Source organism: Plodia interpunctella, chromosome 3 (genome assembly GCF_027563975.2).
Source record: "Plodia interpunctella isolate USDA-ARS_2022_Savannah chromosome 3, ilPloInte3.2, whole genome shotgun sequence".
NCBI lineage: Eukaryota > Metazoa > Arthropoda > Insecta > Lepidoptera > Pyralidae > Plodia > Plodia interpunctella.
This window is the reverse complement of record NC_071296.1, coordinates 4,322,994-4,346,877: the sequence shown is the minus strand read 5'-3', so window position 1 is coordinate 4,346,877 and position 23,884 is coordinate 4,322,994. Positions and strand designations below refer to the sequence as shown.

The 23,884-nt window shown below is 34.3% G+C and overlaps 1 protein-coding gene across 3 annotated transcripts in view; it reads right to left on the bottom strand.

Annotated features, from left to right (window-relative positions):
* The window catches only part of EcR (Ecdysone receptor), a 187,973-nt gene that overhangs the window by 28,309 nt on the left and 135,780 nt on the right, over window positions 1-23,884 (bottom strand). The window lies entirely within an intron of this gene.

The following is a 23,884-nucleotide window of genomic DNA, read 5'->3' as shown; positions in this document are numbered from 1 at the left end:
TGCATTGTTGCGCGCCGAAACACCCTCCACTCTTCCCATCGTTCGTACTTTATTTGATAAGTAACTTTTGAACTTGAGAAAGTGATCAGTTTGTAATTAATTTTGATCTTTATTCATGTCCTTCTTTAATTAATAAAGATTTACCCAAAGGATGGAAACTTAAATGTATAATTCGAAACGAAGAATATTTATTCTGTTCACAGATTAGATTGAATTACCTATATTGTTGGTATGTACCTATTTACTAGACGCATACCATACCCATCTTTGCTACTTTACTTTGTAAATGAAATATTTTCCATATGAGTAAGCCTTATAGTAATGATCCTAGCTAATGATCTATTATAGCACAATTGGTGCCTAAGTACCTACCTACTTAGGGATGTAGGTACATTATAGGTACCTACGGTAATAAGTAGTTCCGTTACACTTATATGTCCTATTTGTAAGTTTTATAGGTATTTAATTTAAACTGTTATGTTGTGTACATAAATTAAGAGAAAGAAAACAACCGACTTTAATTAACTCTACAATTTCCCTTGTTTCTTGTTAGGAAAGGGAGAAAGGGGAAGGGACCTTTCTCTATTACTTCCTAGTCCAGTTGTTTATCCTGTCATCTCTCCTTCTATTGTCTGCAGGTCCTACTGATTCTATTAGTCAAAAAAGGACAGCGAAGAACTGGACTCGGATAATGTTTTATGGCAACTAGGTTTGAAAGGAACCGGAAAAATGCTGAAATAAGAGGCACAGAGAGATCATAATCGTAGGTATTCTACTTATTTTATTGTATCGTATAGCATGCTACTGTTTTCTACTCCCTGGTTGGTGAACACATTAAATTCATTATTTCCCATAAGTTCGTATATATACTTGTTTCCTTAGGTTTCCAAGCTATTTTCAGTCTGCGACAAAAGAAGGTAATCCTTGGGATTCCGTTTTTCCGCTTGGATTAGAAAAATACTCAATCAGTCCTATATCTGTGACGCTGTGTGATGCCAGTGACACAATGACGCGCTCTGAAACGTCCTCCAAATCGTAAATAGAACGTCGACCTAAATTGCTGCATTCAGGTTATCTGAGTCTTCAGTAATTTATGAAGGTTGCTGAAAACTGGGTGATTTTGAACAACAGCGAATACCACGTTAATACGTTGTGTGTACCTATTACATTTCGTTGCATAAGTAGGTAACGCTTTGTAACATTTTGGCGTGAGCAGCGATGTATAACGAGTGTGAGTTCCTGAGTCGTATTTTGACGACTAGATTAGATTAGAAGTAGGAATGACGATGCGGCCATGATTGCCAGCGAGAGCGCGTCATCTCACGTGGTCGCGTGGAGCGTTGACCCGTGCTGTTTTGGGAATACGCACATATTCATATTCAGTTCAAACTCCAACCGCGCAGAATCTGTGATGCAATACTTATCTAGAAAAGTGCAATAGAATTCACGAAAACTATTTATCAACGGCCTCAACGACAATCTAAGGTAATTTTCAATTGCTGCCGCGTTAAATGAATAACGTCTTTCATATTGTTTTAACGCTTTTATGTAGGTGTTCCGTGATTTATTTACTTCGTTCTATGTTTTGACCGTTTCTGAAATATATGAGCAGCAATGACATAGCTTCATTTATTTAATCATACCACATAATTCATATAATTATTTTGGTGTTTAAATAACTGTCCGCACAACAGTTTATTCCATTTTTTTATATTAATCTCAAGAACGATTAATCGAGTAAAATTTCATAGCTCAATTTACAAAGCAAAGCAGTACAAAGCTGTAGCTATAGCATACATACATTTTCTTGTTTTTATTGATTAGACACTGGCGTCACTAGTCCTATATTATTCCTATCTATTTTTATTGGGGAATGACAGACAAAATTGAATAGATTCGCCGAAATCAAGGCAAAGGCATGAAATAAAGTGATCTCCAGTGTAGCTTGAAATCACAGACCATTTAGTGGCCGTCGGTACAAAACATTTCGTAATGATGATCGTCAAGCTGAGTAATCGAGGCATAGGTATAGTTGTGTACGGAAGTGTTGTAAGAGGAATCAGGAACTCAAAAGTTCAATAATTACAAAATGCTAATTCTGTGAAAATATTAAAATTAAGTAGGTATGTCATTTCATAAACACAAAGTGCACGAGAAGGTCTAATTTCAGAATATATTTGATTTGATTTAGGAAGGTTGAATTTGATCTAGGTGCAGGAATTTCTATTTTATTTGGAACAATAAAGTTAAATATATAAATGAGTAGGAACTATTATTTAATTTGAACAAACCAACCAAACATTGGTTTTGTCATAACTTTGTTCATCAATTTGAAATTGTTGTGCTTGTGCCCGAGTGTACCAGTAAAATGTTTGTATTTTGTGCAGTCGTGATGTTGGTCAGTCGTGCGTGCAGTAAACTGCTCGATTGGTTCCTGTATCACCGCCCCCCCCCCCCCCCATGCACCTCATTCCCGAATTAAGTAGTTTTAATTCCAAACTTATTCATCATCTTCAACTTTTAATTTATATTTCAGATTCGTGAATAGTGGTGATAACCAGAATTTCATATACCTAATGCATTAAATATGGTAAAGATTGGTTTGTGTTTTTATTTTTCAGATCCAATATACAAATCCGAATTGAAATTGATTGATCTTCACTCTCCAAATTAAAGGTTGCTATATTGAATAGCGCTGGAATAATATATTCTAACTTCGCCAATTTTTTTATTCTTTAACGTTATTAATGCATTCGTCTTAGTTATTAATCATACTCACCAGTCCATTAAATTGCTTTTTGTTTTTATTTAGATTGATAATCTATTTCAATGTTACTTTTTTTATTTACATCTAACGTTTTAACTGTCAATTCGATACTAAATTTAAAATTCATTTCAATATCATTCGTTTTAAGATATGACAATGAATTTATTGTTTATTATTATGGGGATATTTCTTTTATGCGACAAAACATTAAATAAATTTAAGATTCTGACTGAAAACAAGTTAGATAGCACAGTATGCAAAGATTTATAAATGGTGGATACTACACGCCGGCGAATGATTAATGGAACCAAATCTTGGCTTAATGCCATCTACTTTGTTGAGGTTCTCCGCAAACAAAAATGTAAATGATTAAATACCTACAATTTCAAGTCTTTTTTGTGAGACTTCTTTAGTAAATAATTAATTTAATTTCAATTTTAAATAATTTAATTTCTCGTCCGTAACTTCTTAAAGTTTCTTCTCGACTACGATGATAATGCGCATGCTTACCTGAAACAAACATAATACAGTAATTAGCTACATTATTAATTTAATTTATATAACACCTGTGGTGACATATACTAAATGTCAACATACTTTAAATAGTTCATCAGCCTCTAGACGCATGATTAACTTTGAAACCTATGCCATTTCCTGACCACAAAAAATAAAGTTATCAGCGAGATCTGCAAAGGACCAGTATGACGAAGTCTGTCTTTCTCGGTAGAACGCGTTTGAAATAAACCAACAGCTTTAAGAAGTAGACGATCTACTGGCCTTTTCTTTGACTTTGCAACATTTGAAACCGGCTGGGTTGGCGTCATGTCGTGTTTTTACTAGCGATGTGCAGGCGCATAAAAAGTGGACGCGGCAGAATGGTCCGCGCAAGCGCAATTAAGACCAAGGTCTCCAGGTTATCAAACCCATGTCGGCGACTTGCGATGCCAGCCGCGCCTCGTTGCTGATTCAAAAAAATGTAGCGAATAATGAAGTCGATGGTATTAAAAGATAATAGCGGGGTTAACACGATGGCTGCATAGCCCTAACTACCCACGTCCTGACGATGATCATCGTTGAACACTTAACAAGGTGAAGTTGACGCCGGAAATTATATTTTCATTTTACTAGATAGGTATCCTATGCCTTAAGGCAGCACAAAGTAATTTTAATTAAACTACGTTAATCATTAGACAAAAATTTGAATGCCTACTTCCAACGTAGGTTCGATTTAATTTTTGGAATGAAGTAAAAGTGCATGTACTTAATTTTCCTCAGCTTAATCGAAATCCGATGGTCATATTTCGACACGCACTACAGAAAGTAGTAATCATTGCTAAACCACATGGGAAATTCCAACGGCTTTTATTGGGTCAGTGAATGGGTTCTGGCCGAGAGCCATGCAGATAGCTGGAGGAAGTCAAGGCTACGACGCATCTACTGCATACGCAATGCTAAATCCTGTTCATTGACTCCCTGCACTTGACAGCCACTGATGTCATTCGCACCATTGTGACCTGCTAAAGAACCATGTTACCGTTCTTTGCAGTCACATGAACACTTACATAATAGAGCTTAGACAATGCAAGCATTATACATAAACCAAAGTAATCCTTCTAGTAAGTGCATTGAAATTACTTTCGCTTGGCCATGTCTCGCTTGTTTCCTTTCTATCATTCGCAAAACTCCGACCTTTAGAAAGGTTTCTTTAGGTTGAATCAAACCTTAGTGCTTTAGTAGTACAGTTTTGTTTTGAATGTTCTACGGTTGATGTAAGTAGCTCTTCAAATGTGTGTCTATGGCACTATCATTTACGTGATGCAACTATCGAGTCCGAGCAATGATTTGATATTGCTGGTTCTGATAGAGTGCTGCGGAAGGGTATGTATTGTATAACCAGTTGCTGCCCATTGAACAACCGACGAAGTGCAGTGCAAGCGTGAGCGACTCGCTCAAATTTACTTTGATAAAATTGAAAAATATAAAAAAAGGTCTTCCACAAACAAATTTACTTTTGGGCATGTTGGAATTTATGTAATTACATTTAAAATTATTCGCCACGTAGATATGGACAATATCCTCTTTTAATACCTCAACACAACGCGCTTATACTAATAAATCATGATTAAAGTCACCAAAATGTAGTAATTGGGTCTGGCAGTGCTTTGCACAGAGAAAGCTTTACGAGTTTATTTACGAGTTTCCCGTAGGAGCAAGTTATTTTTAAAGAAAACAAATTTAATATGAAATATCGGTGTTTGTTTTAGGTATTTTTTATAACTGACTTGCGTAAATAGCCGCATACAAAATTTTAAGGCAGTTAGGTATTACTAATATCAGAAGTTTTCGAGAGAAAGGAGTAACTACAAATATAACGAACAAATATCTGACTATCATCACCCCATCCTGATCCTAGCAGATGGGACAAACAAAGTACTTACTAGTTTTTGGGGACAAGATTTGATTAATGGAAGAACTATTAAATTGAAACCTGGATTCCAATGTTTTATAGTTTTGAAAGAAATCGAGATAGTACTCAGATGAAGAAGAGATTTTTACTACGTGAAATATATTCTTTCTCAATTATATGAGATAGAAAAAACTGTCGACAAATGGAAATTTCATAACTAAACAAGACATATACACCATCCTCAATTTTCTACTTAAGCCAGTCTTTGTACATCTTCTAGTCACAATCACCAATAGTCAATTGCAAATTACAGGAATCAAACTGCAATTGGGTCACAGTATGCAGCTAACGCCGACCGTTGGTCGCTGCGCGTGCGTCGCCTACGAATGCATTATATATTTCACGTCCCCTCATAGGACACGATTAGGTGCGATGACATAATAATGTATGCAATTGGGTTGATTTGTTTCAAGGATTTTGCAATTGTGAGGCCGCTAACATTCTTTATTTAGATATTCTTTTTGTAAGTATAATCTGGCATTGTGGAGAATACATAAACGATTTAAGTGATAGGACAGGACGGTGATGATGCCCAAATGATAGAAATTTAAAAGAGAAACTAATAGACTTAAGAGTCATAGAGATCGTTGTTGGAGAATAAAAAGTAGAATAAGTAACGAAATAAAAATACAATAACAAATTGCTACTAGATGTAAGAGTAGAAATAGCTCAGAATAAGTGAAGTGTTTTCAGAGCCACGCGTGACTTCAGTAATTTCTCATGCTCACCACGGAACAATATGTAGACGGAACATTTTTTATTTTCAGACTGTAAGCGAACTACCTATTTATTTAGACGACAGTAACCGTGTCTGCTGTCACAGAAAACGTTGACTCCAGTTGAAGACCAGAGAATTTGCCAAAAAGCAGAGGCTTAAAAGTTATAATAGGAATAGACTGACGGCCTCGTCTCCGGCTTCCTTGCCAACTTTGCAATTAGACGAAATAATTGCGTTTTTTTAATCATCTGATCTCCACATGTTTTGTGTTACTTGATATAACCTTTTTTTCATCGATTGCTTTGAGATCATGGTTTTATTTCGGTACATATTTTGCACACATGGGTTTGTAATGAGGTGGTAATGTTGGGAAGATAAATTTACGAGATGTAAGTTTTTGTTGAGATAAGTCTGTGTATAAAAGCAACTTCCGTGATGATCACTAACGAGGTAGTTTTAATTTGCGAAGGCACAATAATTGCAGTGCACGAGTTGGATATTGGACAGAGCGCCGCGAATAACATTGGTACCAGTACAAATTGAAGGTAATTACATCTAATTACGAGTCACGGTCATGGCCAATAAGCACCAATAAGCAGTAACATGAGAAGGTGGGCTGAAGGTCTGCCTTTGGAGCATAAAGTTGTGTCTCTCATGAATCATAGAACGCATCTTACTTTGATGTGAAATACATTGAAATTTAAGTATAAGACGAAAGTAAAATATGCTGCAATAGACAAGAAGATCAGAATAAAAGGTACAATCCAAATATCGCCTATTATGGTTGCCAACAAACGGTTCATGAAGACACCTACGAACGGCCTAGTTGTTCTGGACAATCGCCAAGGACTAGCATTGACTTCCAAACAAGTTGTTAGATATTCTATTACAGCTTTGTAATTCGATCCGATTATTTGTATCTTCATCGTTGTTGGTTGTTATTTTTATTAAGTCATATATTAATAGCTGATGTTTACTTACAACTCAAAAACCTCAAAGGGCATCATACTGTCTCGCCGTCGTGATATCAGACTTCATTGTGCTGATTTATCTATCAACAAATTAAAAAAATATATACATAACTCTTCTATTCTTTCTTTCATCGGTATGATATTACAACCCAGATTATCGATAACTAAAATATCAAGACAAGCCAAGGCTTATACTAGACAGTCATTCCTTCTTTGCAAAAAATTGAAACCTTTGCAAGAATCAGTTCGAGTATACTTAATCTGAAATATAGTATTGGAAATATGAGAGTGGCAATATTTAACGTCGATACAGGCTTCGCACAGGTCACGGGCATGGTCGAGCGTATTTATAGCATCGTAACTTGTAGACGCTTGGTGCTGGTCCGACATTGCATCGCAGGCCTATTGTTCATAGGTATAAAAGTAAAATGGTCGACCAACGAATCCAATAAGTGCAATTGTTTAAGCGTTCTCAGCTCTGAGCTGTGAGTTACTGCCGCATTGACTTGTATTTCCTTACTTCGACTTTATTTTTTCGTAATTTAATGAGGTGTTGTGAAATTTTTAAAATGGCTGAGCATGTTGTGTTCACATGTTCGTAACAGTCGCGCAGGCATGTAGTTGTGGGTAGGTTATGTATTATTATAATCAACACATATGTTTTTTTATCGAGTTAAACAAAAGAGTAACTTGCAACGAACGCTTTAAAGACGTCAACCACTTTATTATAAGTTTGTTGTCATCTCAGACGATTAAGCGAAAATCAGGTTTATTAAATTTCATACAATTATTTATACTTGCATGCTTGTAATTACGTTGAGAATACACTCATAAACATTCTGGATGGCAACCTTTTGACTTTTAATTACAGCATGCCACGACAATGGCTTGGATACGCTCCGCGGCTGCTGGGTCCTGCCCTTTAATCAAGTCTTGTAAATCATTCGTGAAGTATTCGATCCACTGTATCTGCCGGTATAATCGATGCCAGTATAAAATTATATTTGCGACTGCAATGAGAGATAGTTGCGCTTTATTTTTTAAGGCCATTAGCCTTTGTAACAATCTTCCGTTTGTGGATATGGCGCGACATTTCTGTTTTTTATTCTTTGTACGTTACCTAATTAATTTTATCCTTCTCATGCATGCGTCATTATTTAAGAATGGATGATTTAAATAAAAATATCATAGAAAGCATGCTTTCTATAATATTTTTAGAGTCTGTCTTGACATTTCAAGACAGACTCTCATTTTGCTATCGAAATTCCTACTTATGTAGGGTAGATACGTCAAAATACAAATAACTGATCATTTAATTGAAAACGACAGCGGCAAAACCAGAGAAGCAAGCATTTATGCCTGTAGAAGGACGATGTTAACTTTTTATTCATGTTGCCATTTTAGACCCTGTTTTTGATAGTTAACGACCACCAGTGTGTTTTATGGTGATAGTTTACAAGTGTAGTGTTGTACAAGGACCATAACGTGCTTTTTGCCTTGTTATAGGGCGCAGCGCCTAGCTACAGCTCTCATACATCGAGTTTTTACTGGACCTCTTATACTGCACATTAAAGCTTGACATTTTAACGGGCACTATAGCTTTAATTACAGCTGCCTTGCTCTGTCCTTCTCCTGTCATTCCATACCTATCTTGCCTCTCTGTCTAACTTGAAGAACGTGTTTATGATAAATAATTACGGCTGTGTGGTTAAGCACTGTTCTATGCTGAACTTCCTTTGCGATATTCGTTTTAACTTTTTATGTGAAACCATGTTATTGAAAAAATAAAGATAATGTAGAATTTATTAAAGGCAACGACTTAAAATTGCAGGTAAATAGTATAGAATAAGCTTGGCATTTCAAGGCCATATTACAGATGGAGTGTTTCCTTGGAAATATGGTCAGGTTGATTACAATTTTGCGACAATGTCTGTAATTATTTCACATATTTTCGTTGGTTTCTTTGAACATTTGAAGTATCTCACTTATGTTTTGGTGTTTCTCTAATATCTACAATTATTTGTACAGTTATCATTCTATACGAGTAATTTTATTTTAAAATTATTTTGGTTAGGTGGATGTATTTTGGACTAAGTACATGTACTCTACTAAAATAATGAAAAATGTCTGAAACTACCATTATTCTCACAGTATGCAGCAGCAGTAGTTCTGCAGCAAACTAATATTTACTGTATTTCTGTGTGTTTAAATCTAGGAGTTTAGGATTTCAAACTTGGATAAAACAATTCTAACAGTAAACCTAATTGACTGATATTTGGTATCAATTTTCGATAATATTTTAGACGTATTCTCCGTTCATGTAGATTTATTATGATTTAATAAAAACAAAAAATAAAAAATCAATTTATTCAGAAATTATGCCTTCACAGGCACTTTTTAACGTCACATTCTAAACTAGCTTTTGCCCGCGGCTTCGCCCGCGTGAATTAAATAGCAAAAGCTCAGTATTTTTTTTATCGCATACTCTGTAAGACTGGTAAACAAATACGATTCAAATTCGCATTTTTTCTCAACTTTAGTTCAATTTTCTGTTTCCCGCTGCATGTCTCGTACTGCAAACTTGTCCAATACCGCTTCCTGCTATGTAATGTAAAGTAGATATCCCGTACTGTTTCCGACATATTGTGCCATCATGTTTTTTGCAATGTGTCCCGTCCTGTTTCCCGCTACGTGCCTCCGTCCCATTTCCCGCTCCCACTCCCGCTTTCTGCAACGCGTGCCGTCCCATTTTCCATGACGTTTTACGTCCTGGTTTTTTATTAACCACAAACGTAAATTAAACATTTTTTGTATTTACTATTATTTACTACAAGTGTGCCAATTTTCAGCTTTTTATCTTGAAAATTGTATTAAGTCCCGTACAATCTTTCACCCCCCTTATGCAGGGGTTGAGGGTTAATTTTCAGAAAAATCTGAAACACGTATTCATTACTTAGTTGTAAACAACCAAAATCTAAATTTTCAAGTCACTAACTTCAATGGTGTAGAACATTAATATTTACAGTTTTTCACCCCTTTCACCCTCTTCGGAATAGAATTTCCAAAAATCCTCTCTTAGTGCTCACCTACACTCACCTACATGCCAAATTTCAGTTTCCCACCCAGCAGTTTCGGGTGTATGTTGTCTGTCAGTCAGTCAAAATATCATATCACTCAGTAACGGAAGAGTTTTATACTGACAAAAATTTCCAAAACTATAATTTCGTCGTTCTATATCAGTAACTTAGTTATTCCATGAAGAATTTAAAAAAATATATCTAATGTACAAATTTGGCCTTTCTTCAATTTTATTATATGTATTCAGTAACTAAGTAAAGAATTTAAAAAAATATATCCAATGTACTAATTTTCCTTTCTTCAATTTTATTATATGTATTAATTAAATGATATTTACCAAAGCTACAAACTACTAGCATTTCGGAAGACCACGGCCGAAGGAAACTCATTCAAACAGTGATTTTATAAAGGTACTGATTACGAAAACAGGCACGCGGCGAAATTTTATTCAGGCTTTAATGACATCGCTACAAAATGGTACGAATTTATTTTAATATGATTGATTTATAGATGTGACACATTGTGGTATGTAATATTTAAGATACCTATTTACTAGCTGAAAACCCTATGCAATTACATGATCCACTTATCAGCACTGATATTCTACACTTTACTATAGCTTATAATCGCAAAAACTATAATAATACCGACATGCAGCAAAATAATATTATTAAAGCCTGTTTTAATGTAAATTTACATTATGGCGATTATATACAAAGCCATAATGGCAAAAATTGTATAGCCGTTGTGTTGATGCCGTGGGCGGAAAAGAATGGCACATTAATATTATGTATTACGTCCAGCCCAACGTCGATAGCTTTTTTGCATGAATCAAAATATTAATCAATAATCTATATATTTTTTGTTTCCTATTCGTAATCTTCGAATATGTATTCAATTGTATGAATTTCATTGTGTTATTTTGAGTTGAGTTCAGATAATAATAAAATGTTTTGTTTTTGTCCATGACATTGATCGTTACCTATTCAAAATTCCTACACAAATGTGTGCTTTAGATCATCTACTTTTAAAATAATATCTAGATTCGCGAATTCATGCACAATATTTGTTTCAAAATCTTAACCTTCATAGGTTGTATTATCAACAATACTTGGAACATAATATACTACAATTTATTGTATTATGTTGTTTACGAGACGTGCAGCTCGCGTCTAAGCAGAAAAGGGAATAGGACCATTTATTTTCACTTAGCCCAAATAAAACCTTATTAGGGTGTCTGTGTCACTTTAGTTCAACGGTACAATACATTTGCACTTCGTCGTCTACGTTAATCACATCTAGAACCTTGACATTATCGGCAGCATACAGGTACATTTGTTCCTCAATAAAGTCACCATTAGATTTTATCTGTGGAATGTATTACCGTGGCGTCATTAGCTCATGAACTAGTCATTAACAACTATTGTTCAGGACATAGGCGTGCCCTTGAAAATACGATAACCAAGTTCGCTAGTGTTGCACCTACTTATGTAACATCACACACACATCTCGGAAAGGTATTTTAATCTAGCGTGTCGTAAAATGGCCAAGTACTGCAAGCCACGACCGCCGAGCAATAAACTTGGTATTGGTAACCGACAAGAATAGTGTTTTGTTTTAAATAGGTAAGGTTAGATATGTTTTCAAAGATGTACTTGTATGAGTTTTATGGACGATACTAAAGTTGTAGCCTTCATATTAATTATTTATTCATATAAGTACTATTGTATTATTTTCTAATATTAGAAGAAGGTTTTTTTGAAGAAGTGTAAATTATGATTAGTGTTTAAAGTACATATAGATTTTATATTTCTTAAATCATTCAATAAATTTGCAGGTATTAGTGTCATAACACTTGAATAAATTATTATTCTTGTTATATTCACATTACTAGGTTAAAGGCATGTCAGGTCTTGTCTCCATGATTAATCATCAATAGTTATTAATCATCCATTTATCGTATCAATGTAATAAGATCTGTGTATATTACACACTACAGTTCAAAATGCTAATTCAGTACGATCATCACCTACACTTACTTTCTGAGGTTAGGTATTTAGCATTTAATTAGGCAAAGGTGAGGTAAGATGAAGAAATTTAAAAGAAAATAATATCAAGAGGACAGTAGAAGCTCGTTCAAATTCTAATATACTAACGAAACAAAAACTATTCAGAAATAGTTGTAGAACAACTTGAGCTTCGTAATATCTGGAACTCTTTTAAAATCATGTACAAGGATTATCCCAAGCCAAAGCAATTGTCTTATATTCGTTGGCAATGAGACACCTCAGATGAACTTGAATCATAAAAATCTAAATAAAGAATTTGCTACATTTTCGATCAGCAATCATCGATTCACTCATTCCGGAAACTGCCCTCACCGTAAAGTGTGAAAAGTTTTAGGTAAACATTAGTGATGAAACGGAAAATTTTCTGCTTGACTCATGTCCTTCTGTATTAGCGGAACAATCTCCTACACATTACGACTTTTTATTTTTTTGTTAATGATACCAACTTCTCAGTAAAAATCTTAAAAATAAACCTGTCGAAAAAGTAATTACAATGTGCATAAACTTTAATGTAAAGTATTTTAATGCGGATGACTGATATTTTCAAATGATGGCAAAATAACACATCTGATATTTTCTCAAACCTTTTTTTATGTTAGTTAGTAATCAAGTAAACATTTCTATAATAGTTAACAAGTTGACATTTTATCAAACTAAAAATAACATCACGAAATAATCGCGTGCTTCCTTCGCTGGCCTTGTTAGCAGTTTATCATAATAAAACAATAATACCAGTCATGGATTCGTCAACGCGACACAAATTCGCAGAGATATTGAACCGTGCAAGTGGGCCATGCGTCGCAGCCTTGACCCATCGTCGCCACACTGCAATCTGTTTAGCCAACTATGTTTTATCTACTTTAATCACCAGGGATATAATTTCACCTAGATTCTGTGAAACAACAAGATAACTCTATTTACCGATTTGCCATTCGTAATATTGTCGGGGTGAATAATTTCAGAATTTAATGGCTATATATCAGTGTTAATTTAGTTGCAAGCAGATATTGAACCTTGCTGTGCATTGCTTTAATCTTGACCTGCTGGTTTGTACTGCACCGTCTCCACAGTATTACCCGCATTGACTAACCCTACGGTTACCACGTCATACTGATTATAGTGGCTACATTACCACATATAATGCATAGTACTATTAGAGAGAAGGAGCTCAGTTGGTGTTATTTTCTATTACAAGATCCAAGGGTTGATGTCCTGTGGCCGTAGAAACACAATGCATTCAATGGAACAAATACAATCTATCTCTGAAGTTCTAGCTCTAATAAAAAATCATAATAATAACATTGTAAATGACAACCCTAGTCATCGAAATGGAGTGGACTCTGACTCAGCTATGTAGCCCGTGTCACATTCACATCACATCTATGTCACGGTATTGCTCAATGACCAACTCCTTGATAAGGTTTACGGAGAAATAGAAGCAACTATTCTACGTCATCTAGATGGAACATTTCTAAATAGTCTATTCATTAGATAACACGAAATTTATTTACATAATTGAAATTCAGATAAACATGAATATAGCCTTGAGATGTTTACAAAGAATATTACGGAAGAATATTGGAAGTGATAGTAAATTTCCAACTGAAATTTTCTGAAATTTCACATGGAGATTTCGAATACTTTGTGGAAGTAGCCTACGAGTTTATGCATTTTATAATGAGGAATTATATTTAAAAAAGAATTTCTACCATTAGATACAATAGATCGTAAACATTTAATAAGTCCAGTCCATTCCTCATCCAAATAAGTAAGAGCCAAAATTTATAATCTAGAAAAATTCAAAATATTTTAGTCTATATCACTTCTATTAAATTTCACGTAACAATTTTTTCGTTTTTGTCTTGTTATCAGCGTTAATTCATAAGTTAGAAGCAAACACTGTCAACGCTAGCTCCATTTATAAAAAGCGCATCCTGCTTAGAAACTAGAGCATGAATCTGGTACAAGGCTGCGTAGGACATTATTCTATCAAGTCCAGGCTAACTGTCGGTGCAATACACGGCTATAAATCGACCGTCCTATCAACGTCGTCCGTACAGGGGAAACTAACTAACAGGAGTATAGATTACACTTGGGCTGGAAACGGGAAAAGGGAACATGTTGATAGAAAACCGCTATAGTTAGCGTTTGCAAATCACCAATAACTGAACGATTAATACAATATGGATTTTTAACTACTGGGGCAGGCTTGGAAGAGTACGAGAGTGGAATGGAGAGTGGAGTGACATGACTCGTAAGTACGATGCCATCAAAAAGATGCTGTAAAAACCCAAGTCTCGCAGCTCAGATTTTCTATCGTAAAAAATGGTGAGATCCATGTTACCAAGTCGATTAATTTATTTAGTCCCTACTTAAGGGACCTTCTCGTCTTAAGATATTACGCAAGTTATTATCATAACAATATTAAAAATTGCCCTGAATTCCTTCGAGAAAAGGATGGTATGGCCGTGCCTTTTTTTGCTCAACTTGCGGAGGCACGGCCGTGCCCCCAGATATCAGAGCTCTGGATAACAATACTTATTCCGCCGTTATGAAATTCATAAATCTTTTAAAAGGTCCTACCGTGAATACAAACATACATCGGAACATGTCCTAAATTTATCAGTCCTTATCTACGAGGTCAACCTTGAAGTTCTTTTGCCGGTGTCTTTGTACATAGACGTTATGCTAACAAAAAATATGAGAGTATCTTAAGAGGCATTGACTGGGCGATAATATGACAATATAATTTTGTAAAATAACATTAAATGTTTTCTTCCGTATCCAGACAAGGTCGTGATTAAGCTTATCAGCGACGACCTCTATACGAAAAACAAGATGCATTTATTATCATACGGCCTTATTTTTTACATCGAATTAATTACAATACTCTGATACTATCGTGCGATATATTTTTGAAGTGATGTATTAATTGGAACTACTGGAGTTAATTAAATATTGATGAACCATTGATGTACCTAGTCTGTATTTTCTAATCGATTCAAATCACGGATACAAATTCAGCGTCACGTGATGTTTAAACAGACTTCATACTGATCGATTTGTACGATCTACCTGCTGTAAAAGCATGACATTTTCGTCCTTATCAAATATTAATCTTCGTAGTGAATAACCTCAGTTAATAACACTACTTCTACTAACATGGGTCATAGACCTTTTGGTTTGTATCACTTACTAGTATTTTATTATATCATCTTCTCTATTAGTATAATAAAATTCATAGAAAATAAGTTCCATGAAGGAAGATTGCTTCAAAACGCTATATCTACTGATGTTTACACATCTTTGGGGATTTTAATTGTAAGCACTTATTGATCTTCTTTCTTTGTTAATTGATAACACTGGTGTCAGATTTTATTCAAGTCGCCAAAAGGTATCTGACATGACTCTAACGCCTACCTGCCGCGTGTGACAAATAATCGCATACACACTAGTGAACTTTAAACCTGTCTACCAGTGTGTAGATTTCCTCACGATGTTTTCCTTCATCGGTAGCAATTGGTGCTCTTTGAAAACTACTGTATATAATATAAGTTTGATTGACATACAAACTCATGTGGCACGAGTTAGATTCGAAACTGACACCTTTCGATCACGGGCGGATGGTTCTCATCACTTGACCAGCACCGCTCCACACTTAATGATTATGATTAGTGCAGAAATAAAAGAAAAAGAAGTTGTGATATTTCTAAAATTATCAGAGCACTCTAGAGAGGTGCATTGGTCGTTGTCGTTGGCGCAGCCTTGCGATATCGCTGCCCTTGGTCCACTTCGCTATCTCAGGCATCGCGCATCTGATAAACCGCTTGTTTGTCTGTATGTTGTTCTCTTGTTTCACTTGCTGCATTATTATAACCATCCTTATCACTAGCTGAAGTTACATGTGCAGGTTCGTGCTAAAGTCCAGTTAATATAGGTATGTAGTTTTGTGTTCAAAGCCAAGTGTGTGCAGTCAAACAATCTACAATCTGTCTCTTTATTTGATACTCCTAAATTATAGCAAAACTAAAATTGATTTTTTTCAAAAGCAATCCAAATACGTGATTCGATTTAGATTTTTTTTGTTCGACTTTATAGATTTGTTATTCGATAAGACGCAACTGAAATTCGCAGGCAACAAAAAACCGAATAGCATATAATAGATATCAAGACAGAGATCAAATTATAGACGATTAGGCCTTTTTTACCCAACTCTTTTGTACATAATGACACGCTTGGTCACGTAGCGGTATAATTTGCAAATGTAGATACATCTAACTAAACAATCAAGTATTTCTTCGCTCCGAAGATGTTTTAGAGTTGAAAATTCCGAAACTTTCTGAGAATTTTATCTGTAGATAGAACAATAACGCTGTACAGTTACATTGCTTGTAATTTCAAAGGAAGTGCAATTAATATGGAGATTCAAATAATGTGTAGGCGATTAATAAGTTAGTACCGTTTGGTTATAGAGATAATCAAATAATGCAGAGGCATAAATTTATGTACCTATACTTCTTTTATCTACAAAATGTTAAGTCTGCATTTGACATACTTAGGCTAATTTACGTATTTACACAAGGTACCATTGTTGGTCTGCAAATATTCCTTATATTCCACAAGTCGATCATGAAAGTTTAATCAGTTTGTATTAAAAGCAGAGGTGTAACCTTCCCCGAGATAGTCGCTACCTTGAAACTTCTGATACGTACTGAAACAATGTTTATTAAACACCTTACTTGTATCTAGATAAAAGTGTAAGTATATTAATATTATAGCTATTAGATAGGTACTTCTATAAATATATGCTGTACGACGACAAATAATATCTAACTCTCATTAAAGAGCTGTAGTGTTGGATACTTAATAAATATCAATATTAAGAGACTTCTAACATTTACTTGCTTTTACAAAGAGGCAATCCATTAACCTTTTATATTTGCGCTGAATTCCTTAGAAGCCGTCCTCCATCATTAGCCTTTTACGTTGGTAATAATATCCTGAAAATAAAACACCCACATCGTAGATAAAACATCGCAGTGAAACCGTTTTTATGCAACTTCGTACCTACTACAGTGCAGTTGACAAAGCCGCACCTGCGCCCTCTGCACCTGTGTAGAATTTATAAATAGTTTCAGTTAAACCTATTACACAGACACGCAAAGACGTTATAAAATTATATATTTAAGATCTTTGCACACTGGATGAGGTAGTGATAAAATCATTGTAATGTAATGTAATGTAATAAATAACGCTCTCGACGTGACAGTTACGTCACCCCGTATTCATTTATCACAGGTTAATATTATATGATAAAATGGTTTCAATGAATCTAAGACAGAAATAGTACTATACTTGAGATTTTAATTTCCACTCTTTCTTACTGAGATTTTAATATTTGGTTACCTAAAAAGCTTTTGAAAACTAGCCGATAGAAGCCAAGTGTATCCGCGCACACTTTCCGAGTATTATACAGTCTGGTGGGCAGATACCTTTATACGACAGATGTTCTATGAAGGATGGATGACCTTAGACTTAAATGGCGCATGAGCATGACATGAATATTTTCAGCCAATGAGAACTCTACAACGTACCTCATAAAGAGACAATTTTTAATAATCTTTAAGACAGATGTGTGGATACTAGCCTCTCAATGCTGGCAAGGTTTACTGAAGCTCTTTGTCATTATAAAAAAGAAACTTGCCCAGAAGACGAATTATTCTAGACATGATTCAAATTGCATTGATGTTTAGTAATTTGATTATCACGTCACGATATCAACATGTTACGCATGAGATAACTTGATAGATGAGATGACTACCCTGTGGTTTAAAATTCTCAGACCACAAAGTTTAAAATTAGTGTATTCTTCTGCTGGGAACTGAAGTCATGATCGAAATTGCAGTTGATTTCGATGTTAAAGTACTACATGCTCCATCTATATTAATACAATTTGATTGGTATGAGGCCCAATAAAGATGTGACACAAAATATCAATTTTGTAACAACATGTTCTGCTCCAGATTTGTCACGATGAGCAATTTGAAGGTATGATAATCAAATCCAATCGATTAATTTGTAGCTGCATATCAACTTCGCCTCGATGTCTGTCTAACGGGTTTTAATTACTTGGTTTCGAAAATTTGTGGAACCATACAAAAGCGGCTGATGAATACTACGGCTATTTTGAAATAAAAAATAAATTTCACCACGAATTTCATCATTCGGTTAGGTTCGATCAGTTGCAACTTTGTAAGAAAGTATGTATGGATTGATTGCTCAATATTCTTTCGATGTTCGCCTCTACGTTGAAGTCAATGTACTTTCTGTACTTAGGTATTCGAGTTAAAGATAATTCTATCCTTGCCTATAAAACATATCATAAATAATAAAAGCAATAAGTTACAGAACGATATAACTGTCCTCAGAGGGCACAGTTCAAGAGATATTTAATACAAAACAGCTTTATTGCTATTCCATACAAGTGATAAAATTTAAATCAGAAACACTCAGTGGACAGTCCTTGTGACTAGATTTTAATGTCAGCTTATTATTTCCCAATTTCCCTTTAGAATAGAACTACCTAGAAGTCAATTAAAAAACTGTAATTTATGATTCCATTTCTAGGAATATTAAACATGTCTTCTAATGCAGGTCTGTGGTTATAATTTACAAGTATCTATAATATTTAATTTTATAAAAATGTTGTATGTTAACCAAGAAAGAATTTTGTGAACGTTCTAAATTACACCGAATGATATACCATGTATGTAGCACCGAACTAGGTTATATTTCACAACGAACAGTCAGCACAGCAGGTAGTTCATCATTCAGTGTCGTTTTGTCATGAATATAGTGTCATAATATAGAAAATTTGTGAGCTCAATAAGTTCGTATGATTGTTTGACATTGATAAAACTATACTGTTAGTACAAATAACTTGAATGGGACATAACACCTGATGTAGGTAGCGAATAGCGACACAGCAAAAACTTAAGTGACAACTATAGAAATCTGAAAAATTATCTAATAAAAGAAAAACACAAGACATGTCATTGTGAGATTTCTTGACATGCTTTATTTTAAGCACCAAACATTAAACTTGTTGTAAACGAGGTAATGGACTATTATGAAAATAAAAAAAACACTTGTAGAGTTCGTTAGCATGGATCTGTTGTTAGAACAGCGTCATAACCTCACGCGTTGTGACGGTGGTACAGGTGATATTTTCAAGGTTTCCTCAAAATTTAAGCAATACGAGTACAATCAGTTTTCAGCCGTGTTTCACTTATTCTTACATATTATAAAACAAAGTTCTATACCACGTCTGTTCGCGATTAACTCAAATACTACTGCACGGATTTTCATGCGGTCGTCACCAATAGATAGTGTGATTCTGGAGAATGGTTTAGGCGTATAATTTATTATGTTTTTACCCGAGCGAAGCCGGGACGGGCCGCTAATCTACAATATTGTACTGTAATATATAGTACAATATTGTATTGTACGGTAATTGGTGGACTGATCTCGGGTATATAGAAATGAATTAGACAAAATAAATTGAGCAAACAGTCATCAGTTAAGCAATTACAATAAAATGACATTAAATAAAATAACGCACATCTCATGACACATCACTGTATAGGTTATATTCTTATAATATGTGCGTTGGCTATACAACTTTAAGTTACATTACATGGGACCAATCGTCTCGCTTCACTGCGACAGGACATTTCCATCCATTTATATTTATTTCTAGAACCATGTAAGTAGATAAGAAAACGCTCATATTCTTCTGTTATATAGTGGATAAATACACTCAAATACAATAATACGAGTTATGCTTATAAGGGTATATTTTTTACAGAGTAGTATTAAATATTATAATAAAAACAATGATATAGAAAAAAAAAAACATGAATATAAGTTTAACAAATTGTTTGCAATATTATTCCATTCTGACCTCATCACATGATTTGTCACCATTGTGTAGGAGACAAGGATCAACAATGGCCTTGAAAATAGAAACAACCATTACATTATCAAAGGTTTTGGTCATGTATTCTAATAAAATACAATGTATGAGACCTATAACTTCCTATATGAGATATAGCTAAGGATTATTGATAACTGTTTAATATGAAACTCTTATGCTTAAATCATTATTTGCTGATACATTGCTTGAAACTTCGTTTTCTTTTGCAGACTTCGCTCCTTTTTTGTTTCTTTACGATATTTTTATAATGATAATATAGTCACACGGAAAAGATACAGTCGCCATTGATAAAGCGATGAACTACTTACATATTTCTTTACTAGTAAAGAAACAAGATATGAAGCAAGGGCAATGTATTATAATACCGTGTTTATCAGCAGATAATCCATTCTGCGATTACCATTGATTACTATACATTTATTTACTGGATAGCATTTGCCTTATATTTTGTGCGGATTTCATAGTTCGGGAAGTGATTTAAAGTCAAGATATTTCTTTTGGGGTATAATGTAGATACATACTTGATGTGATACCACAAGTATAATTAGATGTAATTTGTTAATACTATCTAATGTTGTATATGTGCGTACGTAATGAATGATAGAGTTAGTTTACTTACACTATCGTGGACTATCCAGCAAAAATATACATGTCGGAGACATGAACGTATGCAGACAAACATATGTGTGATTGTATGTTGATATGGAACTGTGTATGTGTGACAAGTTATCTATGTATAGATACTGCGTGCGTTGCCCTCTCGGCACTGTGACATTGACAGAGAACAAATACTGATAACCACATATAGGTAAAGTACATGAATAATCTGAAGCTCTGTGTGTACATAACGGATGTATTATAACTACTTATTCCACTTTCCACAAATATAAGGGTGGGTTATAGTCACCTTTACCATTACTTTAGTTCACCGTGTGCAACGCAATTACGCCATTTCGTCTAAGAGTCAGAGTCGCGCCGCCGGTTGAAGTCAACGTCATATTTGACAGTGTAACTCACCCTAAGTTTGCACTATTTACTCGCATTTTACAGATCACAGTGTATGGCAGTAGCAATTGGTGCAATGGCTATTTACCCATGTTAATAGCCATTGCAAGTAGGCGTTAGACCTTGTATGTTGTTGTAGGTTCTGTAAATGACGCAGTTATATTCTAATGAGCTATATATACTAAGTAGATTTCGAATACTCCCTACTTTGGAAACTGTTTATGCTACCTCTAAAAGTCATAAATAAATGGTAATAGAAACATTTAAATCAGAAACATTTTAGATAATATGTACTTATTCATGCACTAAATCAGTATTATTGCAAAATCAACTTGGTATAAGTTAACAATGAAAATCGCTGTGGAAATTTACTGTTGTGGTGTAACGGAAATTTGGAGGTTTTTTGAGTCATAACTTTGTATGTAGATACCTACATTGTGTTAATATTCTGTACATGTTAAATTCAATTATCATGCATGTGTGCGCGACAAGATTTTGACAAAGTACGACATTGCAATGTTTGTCTTCTCGAAGCGAGTAGGTGGGACTTCGTCACAACTCACATGACTAATGACATTTAACACCGTGGTGCAATGATCTCATGGGTTTGTTTTCATATCGTCGACGTAAAAATCACAAAGAAATCTGGCGTTTGGGTTAATTCTACGGAAATCGGAATGTATGTAAAACAATGACTGTGCAATTATCGATCCCGGTATGATTTAACGAGCTTCGAAGATTCTACAAAACCAGAAATAAAACTAAAGGTATATTTACTAACAACTGTGTTATAAAATATAGAAAAAATGCCGTATAAAAATGAAAATTCACTTCCGTTTTAACTCTGTTGTCGAAGTTATATCAACAATGAATTTGTTTACATACAAAAATATTAGCCATTAGAGCAATATATAGATCATGGAACTTTGTTCGGAGGCTATTCACTACTTCAAAACACGAATGACGTAACCTCAAAGTTTAGTGAACGCAAGACGCGAGCCCCAACACAAAACCAGCCATTCACGATCATGATACATGGAGTAATTTTAGATGTTGTTTGTGTCATCTCGTCGAACGCCAAAAACTAATACTAATTATATGGACCTGTATTTTTAGAAATGCCATAATTAGATTCCATTGGACTAGTGCGTAATAGATAATTCATTTGAGATTAAGCAATTCTGGTTTATGCCTGTTATGTTATTATATCATTTCACAATCACTCGATTTGATATTTTATTAGTCTTTTTAATAAAAATCAAAGATTTCATTAGATACAATGTAAACGGCTTATTATAGAGTTATACTGCGATCTACTGACGGATGGTCGAGCAAGTTGCCGAACATGTTCGACCGTGAGTGGGTTTCATGAGATTATTTAGACGTTTAGAGCATTGGCTGTGTTCTCAAGGTCTGCGCGTTCTTCATCAAGGCCACTGGTGTGCGAAATCAATGCTGAATCGTTGATCAACACTAAATAGGGTTGCGAAAAATTGGACACCATATCGTCTAGTATTTTGACTATTAGGAACGACTTAGGAACGGCTGCATCCCCATTGAGAATTTGAAATTATTATCTCGTTGTGTAGACTTTCTCAATCTACGACCTTAATATATTTTATAGGCTTATTAAAAATTACGCTAATTAATCTTAAGTCTATGACAACGTCATGCACATTTGTATTTCAATCGACTTTTAATTTTTCGTGCATTGATATGGATGGAATTGAACATTGGGCATGATTCCTGTAAAAAATATTATATTATAAATATAAATTTTTTGGCAACCTTATTTAGGCTGGGCACTGGATTGGTTGGATGGTTGCGTGAGCTGAGCGCGAGACTTTCACATTTATAGTATTTTTAAATCTCGTTCTGGCTCGAATATAAAGCACTTAGTACAAAAATAAATAGCTCTTAAAATGACTTCAAAAAACGACATTAGTTAATTGTGTAGTAAAATACTATAAGTACCTACACTAATTAATTCAGGATCCAGACCAATGTCTCAAAAACGTTACGTACTTTATTTAATTAATGATGTTATAATATTCAATGTTTTTTACTTTATTAATTTCAAGTACCTAAGTATCCATTATTTAGAAGCGAGCTTGACTTACACAAATTTCCCTAAACAATATTGATACAAATTGTTTGCCATTTCCTTGATTAAAATATTTTCATGTTATAAATATAACGATAATTAAAATTTGTTTTGTTTTTTATTAGCTTCAAATTATTTAGAATGTGAAATTAATTTGGTACCTAAAGATTGATATAATATAAATTGGATGAAGTGAACGATTGTGAAATTTCCCGAATTTCCTATAAAAATGGCAGTATTATTTTAAATTTCATCTGATCAATTCTTTTTTACAATATAAGTTGACAAATTAGGTCCCTATATAAATAAAAGATAAATTTTCCTTGTGTATGTAAAATGTCAAAAACATAGAATTACGAATACATACAGAATGGAGATTTAAATACCTCTTGAAATAATGGCACGCCATTTGCAGACTTAAAGTGTCGAAAAAATATTTATTTAATAATCTGAGAGGTGCCAAAAATCTTCATGGAATGTTGTTTGTTATTTGGTTTGGACAAGTTCACGTTTTGTGTCGTTCTCATATGCCTGTAATAGGTCTACTGTATATAATAGTTCTCATCACCCTGTAAATAGACTTGGCTCCCGAAGGAGTTTCGGAATAAAAATCCCCTAACGTTCGTGCTTTGAACACATTTTAACTACAATTCTTTATTGTTCCAAGTAAAAACATACAAAAGCGCATGGCGAACTTTATGCTAAACTA